Source organism: Cherax quadricarinatus, chromosome 26 (assembly GCF_038502225.1).
Source record: "Cherax quadricarinatus isolate ZL_2023a chromosome 26, ASM3850222v1, whole genome shotgun sequence".
NCBI classification, from domain to species: Eukaryota; Metazoa; Arthropoda; class Malacostraca; order Decapoda; family Parastacidae; genus Cherax; species Cherax quadricarinatus.
The window spans coordinates 792,243-810,018 of NC_091317.1; the positions used below are offsets into that span (position 1 = coordinate 792,243).

Sequence of the window (17,776 nt, forward strand, 5' to 3'; positions counted from 1 at the left end):
TACTTAATGCTCTAAGGCCGGCTCAGCAGTCCCCACAATGGGTTTGATGACGTACCCAGTGGTACTGCCGGCCGGCAGGTTAACTATTTAACCTCTAGTTTGGTAGGGGGCCGCAACAATCGAAAAAACTGGAACCGACCTCTGGGTGAACCAGCTACATGATCTATGTCAAGTTAGGCAACAGAGACACTTCTCTGCTCCATGGGATATTACCCCATTCCGAACTACCATTCCTCCATTTCCCCCCAAAACTCTTCTTAAATCACAACCAAAGCTTCGTCTTGAAGCCAAACATGATGCCTTAAGCTGTATTGATAACTTAGTCGCACAGAACATTCTTTCACAAATTATTTACGTTGATGGACACATTCTCTGCTCGTCTGTTGGTGTGAGCAGACGTACGCCTGCTGCCCTCTCTCGGCGATTGGAAGACTTTCTGGTTTTTTCCAATATGGCGCAGAGTGTAAGGAGGAGGGTAAATACTGTGGGTATCCAGCTGGTTCGCAGGGCAATTTCACCGCAAGCTGCTCCTGTGCTGTTGCCATTAATCATCCGGGATACCTATGGTATTCAGGATGAAGAATTGTATGGTGTAGCACTTAATGGTGCATACAGGGTGTTTAAGTTGTTGAACACCGACGTCTACGAGCGGCTGGTAGAGAAATACCAGGATGTTCGAGTGGACGTCAATTCTATGGTGAGTGTCCGCCTTCATGACGTCTCCAGGCACTATACATGGGTTAGAGTGCGAAATGTACCGTTTGAGGCTGATGAAACGGACATACGCAATGTTTTTAAGGACTACGGTACCGTTCACCTGGCACAGCCCGGCAAGTGGGTGGAAGGTGCATACGTGGGATACCCAGAGGGCACGTTTTCACTGAAAATGACGATACGGCACCCCATACCGTCATATGTTATATTGGAGGCCTTCAGGACTCAGCTCATGGTGTCCTATGCTGGGCAACGCAGGACATGCAGGCGTTGTGGTGGTTATGATCACGTTGCTGCATATTGTGAACAACAGACTCGATTCCATGGTGTTGAATGTACTGCCGCAGGGGAACCTGGGCAAGTTGGACGTGCTCTAGAGATACAGGAAGGACGTGGGCCTGGTCGTCTGTGGAGTGAGGAGGTGGAGGAGGCAGAGGCAGTGGCGGGTGCGGACCTGACGGCCCCTGTGGCTGGGGGCCCTGTGGGACCCATTTTGCCCGATGGTGTGGGACGGCATGGTTCGGTGGAGGAAGCCATTGACGAGGTCCTGGAGAATGTGCTCACCTCGCTGTTTCCCCAGTCCGATGGGGAGGGCGAGTTGGTGACGAGGGCTGATGTGAGGAATGCTGCAGACCTGTGTGGACAACAAACTGAGCCCATTGACTTGGTGGTGTCTCACGGGGCACTGTGCCCAGAGGGTGGGAAGGTCAGACATGTGGTGGAGGTGGAGGTTCACCATGAGATGTCACAGGAGGTGTGGATGGGAACAGGTGGAGTCGCGCGCAAGCGTGAGGCTGTGACATCGGATTCAGATGATGTCCTGACTCCAGCACAGAGGACTGGCAAGGTGGTGGTGGTGGAGGAGGAGGGTGGTGGTCTCTTGGATACTTTGGACCCGGAGCTGGACTGGGGAGGGGTTAGGGCTGCCAGTAGGGACATGCATAAAGGAGGTCCGAAAGGACATGGTGGTGTTGTGAGGAAGGTGACAAAGCACAGGGGGAAGAAACCACCGCTGGCCTAAGGTGTATAACAGTCAACATTAATGGTTTGTGCCAGGATGTGAAGCGTGCGTGGTTTGCAAGTTTTTTGTGCTGGCATAGAGTGGATGTTGTATTTGTGCAAGAGCACAATATCAAGGTGGGGCGTGTATTGGAGGTGAGTGGTTATAGGGCTTTTGTGATGCAGATGGGTCGCTTGAAGGGAGGGGTGGGAGTCCTACTCCGGGAGGCGAGCCCATTTGTGGTTAGTAGAAGTGAAGGGGGAGCGAGGGGCATATTATCAGAGTGGATGGATGGTGGATGGGCGAACAAGTGGCGTTAGTGTGCATCTACGCACCCGTAGAGAGTGATGCATGTCTGAAAGCGGATTTTGTCAGGGATGAGCTCGTTTATTTTTTCCATTCTTTACCACCTGTTGCTATTGTGGGAGGGGATTGGAATTGTGTTATTCACAGGGCAGACGTCGAGCCGCGTGGGGCAGGGCATTTTTCCACTATCCTAGGTGATCTTCTGAGAGATGTGTGTCTATGTGACGTATTTGGGGGTGGGGCTTGGGAGGTGGAGCACACGTTTGTTAGACGAGGATATGCGGCGAGGCTAGATCGGGTGTACTTCACAAAGCGGGTTTGAGTGGAGTCCTTGTGTACAGTGGAGGTGGAATATTCAGATCACAGGGGGGTCGTGGCAGACCTGGGGTGGGATGGGCTGGCCAGGAGGTGGAAGAGTTATTGGAAACTAAACACAAGGATTCTGAGTGATGAGGAGGAGCAGGGAGGATTTGAGATGTGGGTTGAGCTCAGTGAGGAACGGCGGGGCATAGAGGATTTACTGGGGTGGTGGGACGGGGTAGCTAAGGCATGAATACGTAAGTTTTATGTGAGGGAGGGGAAACGCATGATGCAACAATCGTATGCGCTCCTTCAGTACCTAGAGGGTAGGTTGAGGGATTGCTATGGGAGAGGTGGACACGGGGGAGTACATCCTGTAAAGGAGATAGAAACGTTGAAGGGAAGGATTCGTGAGCTGCAAAATGAACGGTTTAATGCAGTGCGTGTGCAGGGGGGGGTCGAGGAGGTGTTATGGGGCGATCGACCATCGGCGTGTGTTTTACGAGGTCAGCAGCGACGTCGGACGGCCACAGAGGTTGGTAGGTTAATCGTTCACTCTGAAGTGGGGGATTATCGTGAGGGGCAAGTGTTGAGGATGACTGAGGGAATGAGTGGTTATGCAGATCCATGGTATGAGCAGTATTTGGGACATAGTGCAGTGGGAGGTGCAGCATTGCATAGTGTCTGTGAGCTAGTGCCATGTTCATTGGGGCGTAGTGATCGAGTAGCGCTGGGTGGGAAGATAGATGAGGGCGAGGTTTAGCGGGCATTAGTGAGTATGCTTATGGGAAAGGCTCCCGGGATTGATGGATTACCCTGTTAATGTGTGGATTCCTGGTGGAGTTGATGAATATCATGAAGGAGAATGGGGTGTTGGGGGAGTTGCAAGCCACAGCAGTGGTTGTTCTGGTCCCAAAGGGAGAGGTCCAGAATACCCTCAAGGATTATCGGGCGATATCTTTACTTTGTGCGGATTACAAATTGTTTGCGAAAATACTGGGAAATCGCCTGAAATGTGTCGTGGGGCATGTCGTATCTGGAGGGCAATATGGGTTGCTTGGCAGATCTATGGTCGAGGGTCACGGACGTCTTAAGGGGTTTGTAGAGGACTTGGGGGAAAAGGTGGGGGCTTACTTGCTTTGGATTGGCAGGGAGCTTATGATCGTGTGGAACGGGAGGCATTGCAGTAGATCCTTCTAAAGCAGGGATTTGGGGAAGAGGTTGTGGAATGGGTGGAGACATTGTATCGAGGGGCGCGGGTGCATGTGCAAATTAATGGTTGCATAGGGGAAGCAGTGTGTATGGGGTGGGGTCTCAGGCAAGGATGTCCACTATCTCAAATCCTGTTTGCCTGTGTTCAAGACCCTTTTTACAGACTCATTGAGGCACGTATCTGTGGGGGCGTGGGGACAGGGGAGGTGGGGTGTGGGCCGGGGATTGTAGGATACGTCGACGACACGACAGTACTTGTACGGGAGGGGAATAGTTTGAGAGAGGTTGGAGAGGTCATTCATACGTTTGGGGAGGCTACGGGGATGAGGGTTAATGTGGAGAAATCTTGCTTCTTAAAGTTGGGAAATTGGAACTGGCAGGGCGATTGGGATGCTGGTGTGGAGTGGAGGGTGGTGGATAGCTTAAAGATATGTGGAATCGTGTTTATGGAGAATCAAGTGCCGTCGAGAGGGGTGAACTCAGAGCGTATTGTGGAACGGGTGCAGCATAGATTGGGGAGTTTGCGCCCGTATCATTTGACATTGTTGCAGAGGGCCATCGTGGTAAACACGTTACTATACAGTAAGGTTTGGCATGTGGCGGCAGTTTACCCCTTAACGGGGCAAGGAATCACGAGAATTTTAAAGCAGGTGTTTAGGTTTATATGGGGTTCTGGGTGTGATTGGCTGAGGAGGGAGGTGGTAATGCTGCCGGTACATCACGGGGGGTTAGGGTTATTGGATCTACGGCGTTGGGTAAAATGTGTTTTCTTACGAAGGGAATATGTACGGGTCGGGTGTGGGTGGGGTTAAAGCTTCTGTATGAGGGAGTGCAGAGGTGGTATGTGGGTGCAGAGTTGAGGGAATGTGAGGAGGTTCTGCGTACCCTCATGGTCCTACGGGAGCCTGGCAAGATTCGCATAGGGGTTTTGGCGAGAGTAATTGGGAGTCGGGTGGTGGTGCCGGTGGAGGGAATATTCCCCATGTATGGATGGGGAGATATTTGGTGTCGTTTTCGTAAGTTGAAGCTCAGACCTCGGGTGCGGGAGGTTATGTTCCGTTTCCTGCATGGCATTTTACCATCAGGAGCGGTCCTGCGGGCGAGGCGAATAGTAGAGGAGAGTGGGTGTGGAGTGTGTGGTGGCGAGGATACGGCATATCATGCGGTGTATTTTTTGTGAATGTTTGGGGAATGTTAGGGATTGGATGAGTAGGATTGTCAGGCTAGTGGGAGGGGGGGCATACCGGTGTTGAGGGCGCTCGTTTTGGATGTGGGAGGGGTGCCAGAGAGTACACAATGTGCATTGGCATATTTAACGGTAGATTTCGTGTACGTGTCGTGGGGTATGCGTGGGAATGGGGATTGGGTGGCGAGGAAATGGGTACTGGCAGCTACTTTTTATAGGACAGTTTGCAGGAACAGGGAAATATATGGATCGCGGTGGGAGGGAGCCTTCCCCGTAGGTTATCGTAGTTTAACTATTGGGATCTTACTCGCTTTGTAGTGGGGGGCGGGGTTGTCATGACTGGGGCAAGGATTGAGAATGTCATCCGGGGTTTCAATGGGCTCGCCGTCGGGTGTGTGTGTGTGTGTGTACTCACCTATTTGTACTCACCTATTTGTGGTTGCAGGGGTCGAGTCCTAGCTCCTGGCCCTGCCTCTTCACCGGTTGCTACTAGACCCTCTCTCTCCCCGCTCCATGAGCTTTATCAAACCTCGTCTTAAAACTGTGTATGGTTCCTGCCTCCACTACGTCATTTTCTAGGCTATTCCACTGCCTTACAACTCTGACTGAAGAAATACTTCCTACTATCTCTCTGACTCATTTGTGTCTTCAACTTCCAATTGTGGCCTCTTGTTTCTGTGTCCCCTCCCTGGAACATCCTGTCCTTGTCCACCTTGTCTATTCCACGCAGTATTTTATATGTCGTTATCATGTCTCCCCTGACCCTCCTGTCCTCCAGTGTCGTCAGGCCGATTTCCCTTAATCTTTCTTCATAGGACATTCCCCTTAGCTCTGGAACTAACCTTGTTGCAAACCTTTGTACTTTCTCTAGTTTCTTGACGTGCTTTATCAAGTGCGGGTTCCAAACAGGTGCTGCATACTCCAGTATGGGCCTGACATACACGGTGTACAGTGTCTTGAATGATTCCTTACTAAGGTGTCGGAATGCTGTTCTCAGGTTTGCCAGGCGCCCATATGCTGCAGCAGTTATCTGATTGATGTGTGCTTCCGGAGACATGCTCGGTGTTATACTCACCCCAAGATCTTTCTCCTTGAGTGAGGTTTGCAGTCTTTGGCCACCTAGCCTATACTCTGTCTGTGGTCTTCTGTGCCCTTCCCCTATCTTCATGACTTTGCATTTGGCAGGATTAAATTCGAGAAGCCATTTGCTGGACCAGGTGTCCAGTCTGTCCAGGTCTCTTTGAAGTCCTGCCTGGTCCTCATCAGATTTAATTCTCCTCATTAACTTCACATCATCTGCAAACAGGGACACTTCTGAGTCTAACCCTTCCGTCATGTCGTTCACATATACCAAAAATAGCACTGGTCCTAGGACCGACCCCTGTGGGACCCCGCTCGTCACAGGTGCCCACTGTGATACATCATTACGTACCATGACTCGTTGTTGCCTCCCTGTCAGGTATTCTCTGATCCATTGCAGTGCCCTTCCTGTTATATGCGCCTGATGCTCTAGCTTCTGCACTAATCTCTTGTGAGGAACTGTGTCAAAGGCCTTCTTGCAGTCCAAGAAGATGCAATCAACCCACCCCTCTCTCTCTTGTCTTACTTCTGTTATTTTATCATAAAACTCCAGAAGGTTTGTGACACAGGATTTGCCTTCCGTGAATCCGTGCTGGTTGGCATTTATACTCCTGTTCCGTTCCAGGTGCTCCACCACTCTCCTCCTGATAATCTTCTCCATAATTTTGCATACTATACACGTCAATGACACAGGTCTATAGTTTAGTGCCTCTTTTCTGTCTTCTTTTTTGAAAATGGGAACTACATTTGCCGTCTTCCATACCTCAGGTAGTTGCCCAGTTTCCAGGGATGTGTTGAAGATTGTGGTAAGTGGTATGCACAACATATCTGCTCCCTCTCTAAGGACCCATGGAGAGATGTTGTCCGGTCCCATTGCCTTTGAGGTATCGATGTCCCTTAGCAGTTTCTTCACCTCCTCCTCATCTGTATGTATGTCGTCCAACACTTGTTGGTGTATTCCTTGTTGGTGTCCCCATCTGGTCTGTCCCCCCAGAGTCCTTCCTGTCTCTACTGTAAATACTTCCTTAAATCTCGTGTTGAGCTCCTCACATACCTCTTGATCGTTTCTTGTGAGTTCTCCACCTTCTTTCCTCAGCCTTATCACCTGGTCCTTGACTGTTGTCTTCCTCCTAATGTGGCTATACAGCAGTTTCGGGTCAGATTTGACTTTCGATGCTATGTCGTTTTCATACTGTCGCTGGGCCTCCCTCCTTATCTGCGCATACTCGTTTCTGGCTCTTCTACTAATCTCCTTGTTTTCCTGGGTCCTATGCCTCCTGTACCTTTTCCATTCTCTGTTGCACTTAGTTTTTGCCTCCCTACACCTTCGGGTAAACCAAGGACTCGTTTTGGTCTTCCTATTATTTCTGTTTCCCTTGGGAACAAAACTTTCCTCTGCCTCCCTGCACTTTGTTGCCACATATTCCATCATCTCGTTTACTGATTTTCCTACCATTTCTCTGTCCCACTGAACCTCCTGCAGGAAGTTTCTCATACCTGTGTAGTCCCCCCTTTTATAGTTTGGCCTGTCCCCTTCAGTTCCTGTTACCTTCTCCACTTGTAACTCTACTATATAGTCAAAACTCAGAACCACATGATCGCTAGCTCCAAGGGGCCTCTCGTAAGTGATGTCCTCGATGTCTGAACTGCTCAGGGTGAACACAAGATCCAGTCTTGCTGGCTCATCCTCCCCTCTCTCTCTGGTTGTGTCCCTGACATGTTGATGCATGAGGTTTTCAAGTACCACATCCATCATCTTGGCTCTCCATGTTTCGGGACCCCCATGTGGCTCCAGGTTTTCCCAGTCGATCTCCCTGTGGTTGAAATCGCCCATTACCAGTAACTTTGCTCTGCTCGAGTGAGCTCTTCTTGCCACCTCAGCCAGTGTGTCCACCATCACCCTGTTGTTTTCTTCGTACTCCTCTCTTGGCCTCCTGCAGTTCTGTGGTGGGTTATACATCACTCCAATGACTACTTTATGTTCTCCGGACTGAATTGTACCTACAATGTAGTCTCTTTCTCCAATCATGTCCATGCCTTCCATTTCCTCAAATCCCCATTGGTGTTTTATGAGCAGTGCGTGTGTGTGTGTGTGTGTGTGTGTGTGTGTGTGTGTGTGTGTGTGTGTGTGTGTGTGTGTGTGTGTGTGTGTGTGTGTGTGGTGTGGGTGTATGGCTTAGATGGAAACGAGGGAAGGTTCAGTGTGTTAGTAGGTGTCAGGAGGTACGTGTGATGCTAGCTGGATTAAGTGTGTGATCCAGTTTGATAGTGCAGAATTTAGGTTTATATCTTCGTATGTGTGTCCCAAGGGATGATTGTATTACCCCCTGTGTATATAACGCCTTGCTATGCTGGGTCACTTACCATCACACCTCTGTCAGAGGATTGAGGTATATATTATTGTTTAGAGGTATTGCATGCATGTATGCAGTAAGAATGCTTGAGTGTGGTTTGTTGTGATTGAGATACTGTTGCGATGTGACAGGCTTATATGCTCATGTACAGCTGGGAGACTGAGCGACAGGGAACTGTATGCTGCCGAGAGACAGTGGTGGTTGCCTAAATGAGGGAGAAGAGGGGGGGGGTGTAATAGAATGTTTTGCTATAGGAGACAGCATTGAACGTTGGCCTATTAAGGGCTCATCTCTGAATGGAGGTTAATGAGATAGGATTACATACACATATACGGATTACGGGGTTATTTTTCAAACTGTTCATACTGTGTACCTTGTGTGTGTGGTGAGAGGAGGCATGTATCAACTTCTTGTTTAATGTCACTTTGTTTTATGTAAAAATTTATATACGTTTGGTTTTGGTACATTTTAAGTGTATATTAATTTAGGTCACAACCCTGGTACTGTTTTTGTTAAGTGCTATGTTCTTGATGCAAGTTTTTCATGTATGGTTACAGTTACATATACAGAGTTTATACATGCAAGTTTTGTAGCTTTTTTTGTTACGTATATTCAGGTGTGGGTAGTAAATCGTTTAGTTACAAGGATGGTGTATTTTTTATTATAGCTTCATGTTTAGTGATTTCAGTCAATCATATATAATTACATGTATATTGTATACCTGTGCTCTAAATAAAACATACAAAATTAGGGGATGAATAGCTATGGAATGTTTAGGTACATAAAATGCTAATATTACAATGTACAGTAAGAGGCCAAAGCATTAGTTTATGTATTCAGTTTCATACAAGATATGAATACAAATGTCAGTTTTTGGCTAGTGGCCATTTTATTATGTATGTTCAGGGGTAGGTTGTCATCCGTTAGTTATAAGGATGTTTTCTTATCAATGTTTCATGTATTATGATTACGTCAATGTGTGATATGCATGTATACTGTATATTTTAAATCAAAATAAAAAAAAACTTAGTCGCACAGAACACTCTTTCACAAATTATTTACGTTGATGGTTCTGTTCACCAGTCCACTGGTGCAGCTGGTAGTGCTGCTGTTGTCATACAGAGTGATGGCTCTCATAAAGAAATTGGTGCACGCATCAATAACTGGCCCTCTACCCTTCAAACAGAACTGTTTGCCATACTCATTGCACTCAAATGCATCCATGTATCTAAGGTGGACACTTTAATTGTAACTGATTCTCTGTCATCCATAAATGCTCTCAACTCATTAAGTATAAATTGTGGCATGCTTGAGTCAGAAGCCAGACATAGGTATGGTAAGATTGTGGACAATGGAGTCAGTGTGCACATGCTGTGGATTCCATCTCACATTGGTCTTCAGTTGCATGATAGAACTGATAAATTGGCTAAGCTGTATGCTTTCAAAGAGGGAGTAGATTACGATCTTGGGTTGTCAGTTTGCAGTTTGAGAACAATACGAAAAGAACTTCAATTGAACTTTACTGACTTAAGACTTGGGGAGATTGACACAAGTCAGTCCATCTGTCATCATTCCGTCATGCAGGAGGAGCCACATGTCTATGGTGCATCCAACAAGATAAGCAGACTCTTGGATGTCACTACCGCCCGGCTCCGGCTGGGTTACAAGTATCTATGGCAGGTTAAATCACCATCACCAGATGTAGACCAAACGAAACGTAAACCATGCCAGATGGACTATTGTCACACCTTGCATCATTATGTACTGGAGTGCGATAAAATTAATGAATTTAGAAACAACTCACTCAGAAATGTTCAAGAAATGGCAGTATTTTATCCACAGTGGTATATTACAGACCATTCTGGAGAAATACCCTGACTTTGCTAGCTGTAAATAATGCATTACCACGTGTGTGTGTGTGTGTGTGTGTGTGTGTGTGTGTGTGTGTGTGTGTGTGTGTGTGTGTGTGTGTGTGTGTGTGTGTGTGTGCTTGTGTGTATGCATATATTTGTACGCTCGTGTGCATGTGTCTGTGCGTGCTCCCTCGTGTGTGCGCGCGCTCGCTCGTGTGGGTGTATGACCCACTTAATATTTGTATTTATAACTCATTACAATTGTGACCAGGTGTGGACGTATCAGTGGCTCATTACTTTGTAATTTGTTCATGACTGTAACCATGTATAGGAGTGAGGCTGATTCATTACCTCTGTAACTTGCCATGATTGTGACCAGATCTACCTGGAGTTCATTACCTTTGTAACTAGATCAGTCATCATAACTTTGGGGCCCGGTCCCTGGACCCATTATGTACCTTTGTAATCTTTTGACTCTCACCCACAGGATGGGTATGGGGTTACTACCACCCACAGGATGGGTATGGGGTGACTACCGCCCACAGGATGGGTATGGGGTGACTACCGCCCACACGATGGGTATGGGGTGACTACCGCCCACAGGATGGGTATGGGGTGACTACCGCCCACAGGATGGGTATGGGGTGACTACCGCCCACAGGATGGGTATGGGGTGACTACCGCCCACAGGATGGGTATGGAGTGACTACCGCCCACAGGATGGGTATGGGGTGACTACCGCCCACAGGATGGGTATGGGGTGACTACCGCCCACAGGATGGGTATGGGGTGACTACCGCCCACAGGATGGGTATGGAGTGACTACCGCCAACAGGATGGGTATGGGGTGACTACCGCCCACAGGATGGGTATGGGGTGACTACCGCCCACAGGATGGGTATGGGGTGACTACCGCCCACAGGATGGGTATGGGGTGACTACCGCCCACAGGATGGGTATGGGGTGACTACCGCCCACAGGATGGGTATGGGGTGACTACCGCCCACAGGATGGGTATGGAGTGACTACCGCCCACAGGATGGGTATGGGGTGACTACCGCCCACAGGATGGGTATGGGGTGACTACCGCCCACAGGATGGGTATGGGGTGACTACCGCCCACAGGATGGGTATGGAGTGACTACCGCCAACAGGATGGGTATGGGGTGACTACCGCCCACAGGATGGGTATGGGGTGACTACCGCCCACAGGATGGGTATGGGGTGACTACCGCCCACAGGATGGGTATGGGGTGACTACCGCTCACAGGATGGGTATGGGGTGACTACCACCCACAGGATGGGTATGGGGTGACTACCACCCACAGGATGGGTATGGGGTGACTACCACCCACAGGATGGGTATGGGGTGACTACCGCCCACAGGATGGGTATGGAGTGACTACCGCCCACAGGATGGGCATGGGGTGACTACCGCCCACAGGATGGGTATGGGGTGACTACCGCCCACAGGATGGGTATGGGGTGACTACCGCCCACAGGATGGGTATGGGGTGACTACCGCCCACAGGATGGGTATGGGGTGACTACCGCCCACAGGATGGGTATGGGGTGACTACCGCCCACGGGATGGGTATGGGGTGACTACCACCCACAGGATGGGTATGGGGTGACTACCGCCCACAGGATGGGTATGGGGTGACTACCACCCACAGGATGGGTATGGGGTGACTACCACCCACAGGATGGGTATGGGGTGACTACCACCCACAGGATGGGTATGGGGTGACTACCACCCACAGGATGGGTATGGGGCGCATAATAAACATATTAAACTAACTAAAAACACGAGACAAAACTGTGTGATAGGAAGAAGAGAAACTATTCGTTAGACTGATACCAAATATATATAGTCAGTATAGTGAAGGGTAGAATAGTGAAGCACAGTATGGGTGGTATAGTGAAGTACAGTATGATGGTATAGTGAAGTACAGAGTGATGGTATAGTGAAGTACAGTATGATGGTATAGTGAAGTACAGTATGATGGTATAGTGAAGTACAGTATGATGGTATAGTGAAGTACAGTATGATGGTATAGTGAAGTACAGTATGATGGTATAGTGAAGTACAGTATGATGGTATAGTGAAGTACAGTATGATGGTATAGTGAAGTACAGTATGATGGTATAGTGAAGTACAGTATGATGGTATAGTGAAGTACAGTATGATGGTATAGTGAAGTACAGTATGATGGTATAGTGAAGTACAGAGTGATGGTATAGTGAAGTACAGTATGATGGTATAGTGAAGCACAGTATGATGGTATAGTGAAGTACAGTATGATGGTATAGTGAAGTACAGTATGATGGTATAGTGAAGTACAGAGTGATGGTATAGTGAAGTACAGTATGATGGTATAGTGAAGCACAGTATGATGGTATAGTGAAGTACAGTATGATGGTATAGTGAAGTACAGTATGATGGTATAGTGAAGTACAGAGTGATGGTATAGTGAAGCACAGTATGATGGTATAGTGAAGTACAGTATGATGGTATAGTGAAGTACAGTATGATGGTATAGTGAAGTACAGTATGATGGTATAGTGAAGTACAGTATGATGGTATAGTGAAGTACAGTATGATGGTATAGTGAAGTACAGTATGATGGTATAGTGAAGTACAGTATGATGGTATAGTGAAGTACAGTATGATGGTATAGTGAAGTACAGTATGATGGTATAGTGAAGTACAGAGTGATGGTATAGTGAAGTACAGTATGATGGTATAGTGAAGCACAGTATGATGGTATAGTGAAGTACAGTATGATGGTATAGTGAAGTACAGTATGATGGTATAGTGAAGTACAGAGTGATGGTATAGTGAAGTACAGTATGATGGTATAGTGAAGCACAGTATGATGGTATAGTGAAGTACAGTATGATGGTATAGTGAAGTACAGTATGATGGTATAGTGAAGTACAGAGTGATGGTATAGTGAAGCACAGTATGATGGTATAGTGAAGTACAGTATGATGGTATAGTGAAGTACAGTATGATGGTATAGTGAAGTACAGTATGATGGTATAGTGAAGTACAGAGTGATGGTATAGTGAAGTACAGTATGATGGTATAGTGAAGTACAGTATGATGGTATAGTGAAGTACAGTATGATGGTATAGTGAAGTACAGTATGATGGTATAGTGAAGCACAGTATGGGTGGCATAGTGAAGTACAGTATGATGGTATAGTGAAGTACAGTATGATGGTATAGTGAAGTACAGTATGATGGTATAGTGAAGTACAGTATGATGGTATAGTGAAGTACAGTATGATGGTATAGTGAAGTACAGAGTGATGGTATAGTGAAGTACAGTATGATGGTATAGTGAAGTACAGTATGATGGTATAGTGAAGTACAGTATGGGTGGTATAGTGAAGTACAGTATGATGGTATAGTGAAGTACAGAGTGATGGTATAGTGAAGTACAGTATGATGGTATAGTGAAGTACAGTATGATGGTATAGTGAAGTACAGTATGATGGTATAGTGAAGTACAGTATGATGGTATAGTGAAGTACAGTATGATGGTATAGTGAAGTACAGTATGATGGTATAGTGAAGTACAGTATGGGTGGTATAGTGAAGTACAGTATGATGGTATAGTGAAGTACAGAGTGATGGTATAGTGAAGTACAGTATGATGGTATAGTGAAGTACAGTATGATGGTATAGTGAAGTACAGTATGATGGTATAGTGAAGCACAGTATGATGGTATAGTGAAGTACAGTATGATGGTATAGTGAAGCACAGTATGATGGTATAGTGAAGTACAGTATGGGTGGTATAGTGAAGTACAGTATGATGGTATAGTGAAGTACAGAGTGATGGTATAGTGAAGTACAGTATGATGGTATAGTGAAGTACAGTATGATGGTATAGTGAAGTACAGTATGATGGCATAGTGAAGCACAGTATGATGGTATAGTGAAGTACAGTATGATGGTATAGTGAAGCACAGTATGATGGTATAGTGAAGCACAGTATGATGGTATAGTGAAGCACAGTATGGGGGGTATAGTGAAGTACAATATGATGGTATAGTGAAGTACAGTATGATGGTATAGTGAAGCACAGTATGATGGTATAGTGAAGCACAGTATGATGGTATAGTGAAGCACAGTATGGGTGGTATAGTGAAGTACAGTATGATGGTATAGTGAAGTACAGTATGATGGTATAGTGAAGTACAGTATGATGGTATAGTGAAGTACAGTATGATATAGTGAAGTACAGTATGATGGTATAGTGAAGCACAGTATGATGGTATAGTGAAGTACAGTATGATGGTATAGTGAAGTACAGTATGATGGTATAGTGAAGTACAGTATGATGGTATAGTGAAGTACAGTATGATGGTATAGTGAAGTACAGTGTGGGTGGTATAGTGAAGTACAGTATGATGGTATAGTGAAGTGCAGTATGATGGTATAGTGAAGTACAGTATGATGGTATAGTGAAGTACAGTATGATGGTATAGTGAAGCACAGTATGATGGTATAGTGAAGTACAGTATGATGGTATAGTGAAGTACAGTATGATGGTATAGTGAAGTACAGTATGATGGTATAGTGAAGTACAGTGTGGGTGGTATAGTGAAGTACAGTATGACGGTATAGTGAAGTAAAGTATGATGGTATAGTGAAGTACAGTATGATGGAATAGTGAAGTACAGTATGATGGTATAGTGAAGTACAGTGTGGGTGGTATAGTGAAGTACAGTGTGGGTGGTATAGTGAAGTACAGTATGACGGTATAGTGAAGTAAAGTATGATGGTATAGTGAAGTACAGTATGATGGTATAGTGAAGTACAGTATGATGGTATAGTGAAGTACAGTGTGGGTGGTATAGTGAAGTACAGTATGATGGTATAGTGAAGCACAGTATTGGTGGTATAGTGAAGCACAGTATGATGTTATAGTGAAGTACAGTATGATGGCATAGTGAAGTAAAGTATGATGGTATAGTGAAGTACAGTATGATGGTATAGTGAAGTACAGTATGATGGTATAGTGAAGTACAGTATGATGGTATAGTGAAGTACAGTATGATGGTATAGTGAAGCACAGTATTGGTGGTATAGTGAAGCACAGTATGATGTTATAGTGAAGTACAGTATGATGGTATAGTGAAGCACAGTATTGGTGGTATAGTGAAACACAGTATGATGGTAGAGTGAAGCACAGTATGGGTGGTATAGTGAAGTACAGTATGATGGTATAGTGAAGTACAGTATGATGGTATAGTGAAGTACAGAATGATGGTATAGTGAAGTACAGTATGATGGTATAGTGAAGTACGGTGTGGGTGGTATAGTGAAGCACAGTATGATGGCATAGTGAAGTACAGTATGATGGTATAGTGAAGTACAGTATGATGGTATAGTGAAGTACAGTATGATGGTATAGTGAAGTACGGTGTGGGTGGTATAGTGAAGCACAGTATGATGGTATAGTGAAGTACAGTATGATGGTATAGTGAAGTACAGTATGATGGTATAGTGAAGTACAGTGTGGGTGGTATAGTGAAGCACAGTATGATGGTATATTGAAGTACAGTATGATGGTATAGTGAAGCACAGTATGATGGAATAGTGAAGTACAGTATGATGGTATAGTGAAGCACAGTATGATGGTATAGTGAAGCACAGTATGATGGTATAGTGAAGTACAGTATGATGGTATAGTGAAGCACAGTATGATGGTATAGTGAAGCACAGTATGATGGTATAGTGAAGCACAGTATGATGGTATAGTGAAGTACAGTATGATGGTATAGTGAAGCACAGTATGATGGAATAGTGAAGCACAGTATGATGGTATAGTGAAGTACAGTATGATGGTATAGTGAAGTACAGTATGATATAGTGAAGTACAATATGATGGTATAGTGAAGCACAGTATGATGGTATAGTGAAGTACAGTATGATGGTATAGTGAAGTACAGTATGATGGTATAGTGAAGCACAGTATGATGGTATAGTGAAGTACAGTATGATGGTATAGTGAAGCACAGTATGATGGTATAGTGAAGCACAGTATGATGGTATAGTGAAGCACAGTATGATGGTATAGTGAAGCACAGTATGATGGTATAGTGAAGTACAGTATGGGTGGTATAGTTAAGCACAGTATGGGTGGTACAGTGAAGCACAGTATGGGTGGTATAGTGAAGTACAGTATGGGTGGTATAGTGAAGTACAGTATGGGTGGTATAGTGAAGCACAGTATGGGTGGTATAGTGAAGCACAGAATGGGTGGTATAGTGAAGAACAGTGTGGGTGGTATAGTGAAGCGCAGTATGGGTGGTATAGTGATGCACAGTATGGGTGATATAGTGAAGCACAGTATGAGTGGTATAGTGAAGCACAGTATGGGTGGTATAGTGAAGCACAGTTTCGGTGGTATAGTGATGCACAGTATGGGTGGTTTAGTGAAGCACAGTATGGGTGGTATAGTGAACCACAGTATGGGTGGTATAGTGAAGTACAGTATGGTTGGTATAATGAAGCACAGTATGGGTGGTATATTGAAGCACAGTATGGGTGGTATAGTGAACCACAGTATGGGTGGTATAGTGAAGCACAGTATGGTTGGTATATTGAACAACAGTATGAGTGGTATAGTGTTGCAGAGTATGGGTGGTATAGTGAAGCACAGTATGGGTGGTATATTGAACCACAGTTCGGGTGGTATAGTGAAGCACAGTATGAGTGGTATAATTAAGCACAGTATGATGATATAGTGAAGCACAGTGTGGGGGTATAGTGAAGCAGAATATGTCTGGTATAGTGAAGCATAGTATGGGTGGTACAGTGAAGCAGTGTGTTTGGTATAGTGAAGCACAGTGTGGATGGTATAGTGAAGCACAGTGTGTGTGGTATAGTGAAGCACAGTATGGGTAGTATAGTGAAGCACGGCTCCACAACTGATAGGACAAAGGTTCGATCTCTGGTCTTGCTGTGTAGGCAGATCCTCACACACACACCGTTCTCTGTCACTTGGCAGTAAATAGGTACACGAGTGTTGGAAAGTAAGCCACGGTGCCTGGCTTTGTTGGCTTACCTTGGGTTAACCCTGCATGACCAGGGGGGGTGACTTGATGCTAATGGAAGTCTCTTGATCCAGAGTATTGGAGTTTGTCTTCCCTTCCTAGGAGCAAACCTGATTATCTCAGTTTCCCAGGTGTCATTGAACCCTACGAGTTTAACGCTCCCTCCTTGAATATTATAGCCCAAAGTTAATCTGAAGTGATAACAATAACTTGGTCGATGAAATTTAAGTGATGTTATATTAATTTTGTTAATTAAGCTACCTAGCTTTTTAAGGCATGTGTAGCTTAGCGGTCTCTCTCTCTCTATGTATATATACTACATACAAAAATAGTTTACCTGTAATGAAGTTACAGAGGCAGAGGTCCTACTAGCGGTGTTGTCTTGACGAAAGCTGCGTTAGTACTGCAATACTCACGTCGTGCGCACACACATTTATATGCCATACACAGACCGTAACAAGTTTTTACTGCCCAGGTATAACATTAAAAAAATGATGAATGTCTTTGTGGAAAATTGCATTTATCTGAATGTAACTAATTATGTACATAACAGTAAATGATAACAAAGATAATTATTATTTATCAAAGTTACATAGACAAGTAGGAATTTGGGACACCTAGGTCGCAAAAATGTCCCCCTTCGATACCTACCACTGTCATAACCACAAGTTGCTCTGGACCTATTAATTACAAAT

The 17,776-nt window shown here is 45.5% G+C and overlaps 1 protein-coding gene across 1 annotated transcript in view; it reads right to left on the reverse strand.

Moving 5' to 3' along the window:
• Window positions 1-17,522, reverse strand: part of LOC128691570 (uncharacterized) — a 44,213-nt gene extending 26,691 nt beyond the window's left edge. Inside the window, exon 1 of the mRNA XM_070088723.1 lies at window positions 17,419-17,522. The gene's annotated coding sequence lies outside the window, so the exon portion shown is untranslated. The remainder of the gene's footprint in view (window positions 1-17,418) is intronic.
• Window positions 17,523-17,776: the final 254 nt, after the last annotated feature.